The sequence below is a fragment of the Ambystoma mexicanum genome, chromosome 6p (assembly GCF_040938575.1).
Source record: "Ambystoma mexicanum isolate Mex_15411 chromosome 6p, UKY_AmexF1_1, whole genome shotgun sequence".
NCBI classification, from domain to species: Eukaryota; Metazoa; Chordata; class Amphibia; order Caudata; family Ambystomatidae; genus Ambystoma; species Ambystoma mexicanum.
The window spans coordinates 430,934,402-430,941,074 of NC_090935.1; positions in this window are offsets into that span (position 1 = coordinate 430,934,402).

Below are 6,673 nucleotides of genomic sequence, written 5' to 3' on the forward strand. Positions count from 1 at the left end.
TCTGTGATATTCTGCCACCACATCATGGCTGTAGGGAACAATGAACAGCCCCTCTTAGTCCACAATTCCTGCTCTTCTTGTGATGCACGTCCCTGTAACTATGATCTGTGTCAGACGTAATGCATTATATGGTTCCGGCATTTCCTTCTGATGTACCTTCTCATCACTTGCTAATATTACTAACTCTGGGATTTCACCAAAACTCTGGGTTTTTAGAAATGAAACATCCAACATCTTTTTTTTTCTCAATGCGATAGATATCTGCGTCTATAGACGAGGATATGGGTAAATGAAACACATGATAAAATATATTTGCAAATAAAACATGCAAATACCATCAGGCTAGAGGCGGGCAGTGGGTCTGTTAATTACGCTGCTTCTTTGGCTGCCCTGCCTGCTCTGTCATTGCAACATGCTATGAAATCAGTATCACTATAATGGGTAGGGCACTTCACAACTGCCACTGACATAGGCATTAAGAGCACATCAATCAATGCTGCACTGGCATGCCATGTAATTGCAGGAACCCCCTTTTTTTCCATCAGGACAATCTTGAATGTACAGTGGATGTACATACGCTGAGTCAGAGTAGATTGTCACCTTTCTGTCTGCATACAATTATAGGGCTTTTATTAATGCCACAAGTTCTGCAGAGGCACTTTCCTTCTCACTACTACCTCCAAATCTCAATCCTCATTATGTACAGCTGATGCACCTGTGTGTCTCAATACCATTCTCTGATCGATCGTCGGCGAACCATCAATGAACGCAATCTTTCCCCCTAAAGTTTAGTTTCCTTAACCCGTTTTATGTCCTCATATGTATCAGTATATGTGGAGTAGTCATGTACATAATCGCCTTCCTCTACCGGTTCGGCAATAAAGCTTGCCAGATTCACAGTGCAGCATCTTGCAATCTTAACTGTAGGGTTAAATATGATCACATTATAGCCAGATGATCGCTGTGTAGTCAGTGTACTTTTCGGTTTCTGCAATATGAAAAACAGGGCGTGCTCCACATACTGCGTCACTGAAAAGCCCATTGTAATGCCACATCCAATGCTTGCTCACACGGGAAATGTCCCTCCATTGCTGGTAGATTTCTGTGTGAGGAAAGCTTTCAACACACACCCGTTTGAATGGGAAAACAAGGAAAACACATGTGCATAAACTGGTATTGCTAAAACTGCAGAAGTTGTAATTGCATTTTCCAATTCATTACATGCTTTAATGATCTGTTCTCTCAATCTAAGTGCTTATTGCTGTTTCTGTGCCTCTTTTAACACTTGCAACAGGAGGTCTGATAGACATAGTATAATCAAAAGCCCAGGCTCAACCATAGCTGCACAATCCCAAAAACTGTGGCATATCTCTCACTGTGGCTGGACAGGACATATTATGAATAGCTTCTGCTCATTCTGGTGTCGCTATCCTTCCTTCTGCTAATATTATTTGTCCCAAATAAATTACCTCTGTCTGACAATACTGTACTATTTCTTTGTCAACCTTGTATCCCTTTTCTGCCAATAACATTAGAAGCATCATTGAATCTTCTCTACATTGCCGCTCCATGGTGCAAAACACCAACAGATCGTGAACATATTGCATCACTGGGGTCTGCGTCTGTATGTTCACCAAATCCATCTGTAACATGCCAGGCGATTCACAATACCCCTGTGGTAATCTTGTGTGCTGGAATTCTTTCTGTCTACACGCAAACAAAGTGAGCTATTGTGAGTCTGGATGCAATGGAATGGATAAAAAGGCATTAAAAAACAATCAATAATTGTAAAAATTTGGCAATAGTGGGTATGTTACAAACAAATGTGGCTGGATTGGAAACAATTAGAAACTCTGTTTCGACAATATTATTCAAGGGTCGTAAATGTTGTACAAATCCCTTTGCTTTCTTCACTGGTGACGAATCCTGACATGTCGTCACTACTTTAGATCTGGGGAGCCCCTTTCTATGAGGCCCGGGAGGTAAGGCTGCTACCTGATAGTGCCCCTGGGTTTGTTGGCCATCAGGAGGATCTCATGGATAGGGAGGACCCCATTGAGAGTAGTTATCATCTTGGGAGAACATGGTATTGCTCTAACCCTCGCAGCTTCCTTCAACCTTTTATATCTCCTATGGCCAATTGGAATCTTGCTGTGTCCTTTTCAAAAACATAAATCCACTTGCTCGCCCCCTCCATTAATGAAGTTAAACTGTAAACAAAATGTTCCCTGTCCATTGTCTGCCATGGTATGTAGTGAACCTCGCCCCTTGCTTTCTGCAAAAGGGGCATCTGTGTGCGTGCTCTGCATTTATTACCAGATTGTGGTCTCTTGGCTACTGCTATTCCTCTTGTCCTACTCTGAAGCCTACTTCCCCAGTCACCTAGAGACTCTTATCTTTCCTCCTCTTCTCTCTCATTTCTCCTCCTTTCCCTTCTCCTGTCTGTCAAATTGCCTGTGTCTGTTTCATCATCCCCATGGTCGCTGTCACTACTGTATTCCCGGTCTCATATGGTGTGCCCTTCTTCTGCCGTATCAGTTTCACTACTGTCCATGTCCTGTCCCGAAATGTCGATTTTAAACTTTATGGGTCCTGCTGCCCACCCCTGTTCATTGGCTCCCTTCTCATGTTCCTTCCTTTTCCAGTCTATTTCCTTTTCCATTGCTTTTTCTGCTTCCTTGAACACACTGTCAAGTTTGTACTTCGCGCTCTTTTGTATGTCATTTAAATATTTCCTCCTCCCATTCTCGTCCTTGCTAGTAGTGCTCGTGCCACCCTCCTCTTTCTTTTTATGTTTTCCTTCGTTGTCTTCTTTGTCTTGGAGGCACTTGTTTTGGATTTGTATAACCTGCAGTTGGTTTTAATAATGGGTATATCGTATAGGGAGGGGGCACTGCACTTTTCTGGTCCTCCTCCTCTTTCCCTTTGCTCTGTCTCTTTTTCCTTTTATTTGTCCAATTTCCAAAGTCCTAAACTATCCTGTATCTTTTTAAGCTTTCCACCTTTGTATGTATCCAACACGTATGAATACATACTCTCTATAACATCTCCATGGGCCATTCTTTATAACACTTTCCCACTGTGCCATGTACCCACTCAAAACGGTACTTTGATATTTTGTCACGATATTGGGGCAATTATTTGCGCATGTGACTAAATGGGGCATCCTTCCAATAGTACGTCATTATCCCCACCTTGATCCTTTTTTTATTGAAATATTCTTCTCTCCCTTTCCCTCTTTCCCTCTGCTATTTTAAGCCTTTAAACTCTCACTCCTTTTTTAATCAGTCCCATTCACTCAATTTTATACTTACCACTTCACTTGATCACCCTATTTTCATTCGCTCCGGCCTTCTCTACACGCCCCACCTTCTCCACAGGCCTGCATTGTTATATTGTATTAGTACAAAAATGGCCTTCTCCCCAGGCCCCCCACCTTAACAACGATACCCTATGTTAGTATGGTAGATAAAGCGGTTACTTCTCCCCTCAATCGGCTGCATCATTTACTTGCGATACGCGACACTGCAACTATTTACACGTTATTTACAGTTTTTTTTCAAAGCCACATAAAATGAATGCTACGACAACTTTCCACAACACTAAAACAAACTGCCACTACTCACAAAACCAGTGCGTGAATTTCTCTCAAAAGAATTCTTCCCTACAGAAAAGAAAAAGATGCAACTATACCAATTCCCTGCACAACGCGCAACTCTTGTCTAACAAGGTCCACCATTTACTACGCAACCCTCGGCCCTAATACAGATGTGCCACCAACTACCTTCTTCCTAACGGAATGGCAGACCTGACATCTAAGACCTCTATAGTCAATCGCCCTATACCAATCTGAGGGTGGGTTGCTATACACCAAAGAATAGTCACTCCCACCCTTTGCGCTTTTCATGCAAAAGTAGAATCAAGTATCCTTCTAGGAGATTCTTCACTTCTCTCGACATCAGAGTCTCCCTTTAAAGGCCTGCACTTCAGTCAGAGTGAAGGCAGCACCGGACCAGGTGGACCTTCTGGAACTCAGCCTCCACGGACCTCTACGTATTGACCAAGGGAAGCTGTCCCCCACTCCTACGGGAGCATGGCTGGATTCTCATGCCTCAGTAGAAAGGTTGAGATATCTCGCTGGGGCCTCCAAAAATGTTTCGGGGATCGCCTGGAAACTCACCAAAATATTACAAAAGTAGTCCAAAACTAGTGTACTCTGGTGCAAGAAGTAACACATTTTTATTCAGGGCCCAGACACAGCTGAGACAGCTATATTCGAACAGATTGCGGAACAGAACTGCATGAAAAGGTGCCATCAAAGAAACGCCCCCTAAATCTAGAACTTTTATACAATGCAAAATAATTAGCATTCGTGATTGGGCGACATGAAAAAATCTCCCGACTGATTGTTCTCACTTTGAGCCCTTATAGAAAGGCATATATTATGTTCAATAATTGGATCCACAAACCTTTCTACACCGCCTTCAATTACATTATAAGACATCACAATCCACCCCCAATTGTGACAGCACAAAGTTAGTTAATTCATTGAAACATTTCAGATGACCAGCGGAACTTAATCATCTGCCCTGCTCACCTCATCTCCGTTCACATGAGAAGCACTTACCACCCTGTCACTGTCAGAGCCTTTAACCACCGACATACTGCTATACACATGTTGCATATCAGGGACACTGTAACCTCTTTCCCATTGAAAATGTCCTACAGGGAAATTTGAAACTGCCATGATTCTTTTTAGTTCCATTAGAAAATCATATTTTACAATTGAATTTTGAATTATAAAATGGTCATGCATTCATTACTTGCTGGCAGAAGCTGAGAGCTCTAATCTATGACTTTGAAAAATCAATGTGGTTTTTGTTTATTCTGTACCTGCACAACCCGAAATGTTGACCAATATCAGCAGTACTTGTTTGTTATTCATTTAACCCAGTCCATTCCATTGTATTATACGTACCTGTATTGCCTTCCCAATATCCCTGGGTACTCTATCCCCATATTGTTGTCATTCATATGTTATTAAATACATTAAGTAAAAAACATGTGCTGCTATTGACTTACATATGTGTTAAACTATGGGATTGGTGTGACCCACCTAAAATTATTAAATGATGATTCATCTTGCTTATTTCTGTTTGCTGGTTTGCTGTTACCCCTGCATATCACGCCCTATTCCACAGCTCATCTGCCTGGTCTCCCACTATCAAAGCAAATAAACTCTTCATATCACACATAGCTAGAATTAATCCTGCCATTGTCTTTTCCATTTCATGAATCCACTTGCCCACACCTGCTGTATGGGATGGAAACTTAGTTTTTAAATTATCCTTGTCTGTTTGGGACCATGGGATCTACTGAGCCAATCCCGTCCCTTTCTGTAACAAGGGAAGCTGTGTACTCTGCTTCATGAAAGTGATTACATTCTTTACATGTTTCCCTGTTGCCACAGCCATACAGCCTGGCAGGCTTCAAAACATATGTCTATATAATGATTCTCTTCCTACATTTACCAAGAGCACTGGAAACAGAGGCCCTCTCCATTCTCTGAATGATACTGTTTCCCAGGCAATTTTCTGTAATCCAGTCAATCTTATAGTCACTATAGTTCCCAGCAGGGGACTTCTTGTTTATTCACCAGCACACACAGAATAGCTCAGCCTGGCCTTTTTAATCCCTACAAACTGAGAAAGGGAACCTAAATACTGAGTTCCTACACCACATAGTTCATTGGTCGACATGGAGGATCTCAGTTTGAACTGGAATGTATTCCTAGTGGAGTGCACACCTCTGCCCTCTTTGTGAAAGCACTCAGAACTATTTTAGACTGCTCTAGTCTATCTAAACTCGTAAATGGCTCTGTCCGCACATCCATCTAACTAGTCTTGAATGAACACTGTTTAAAGGCAATTGACTAACTGAAAACCCACCCATGGTTATGAGAACCATGCTTGCTGTAACCAGGAAAATATGATTGCTTTATTTGTCTGATGTGTTTGCTTGTTTTAATGTTATAGTGTGGCACCGGAAGTTTATGAATTTTAGAATGTTTTAGCTTACATTTTGTTCATGATAGTATTTTGCGGTGTTCATTTGCTAGACACTAAGGGCCTAATTCAAGGAAGCATTTTATAAATGCAAAACCTCATCAGAAAATGCTGGGTGAATCAGGGCCTAAGTGCCTGATTTACAGTGCATTTTCCTATGCGATTGCACCATTGTAAAACACTTCTGTGAATCGGGCCCTACATTTCTATATATCTGCCCTTGCATCAGCACATATTGAAGCAGCACATTTTGACAATCTTGGTCCTTGGCATATGGTATTTTCTTACTGCACATAACTGCTTTTTCACTCACATTTTTGTATTTGTGGACTTTAGCTGCAATTTAGGCTGCACTTTAAGCAGTACTTTTGACTGTTCAAGCAAATTATTCTATTAACAGGATGGTGACTGCTGGCAATTTCCGTTGAGCCATGTTAGAGAACTTACTTTTTAAAACCTATAAAACAATCTATTGATAACTGCTTGTCAATCTATAGAAGTTGATGGTGACTGTGGGCATTATACCTTTGAACTATCTGACTACTTTGCTGACTCTTATTGTAAGATAACTATTGTCAAATAATCAGTGAACTACATTCTTCACTTTG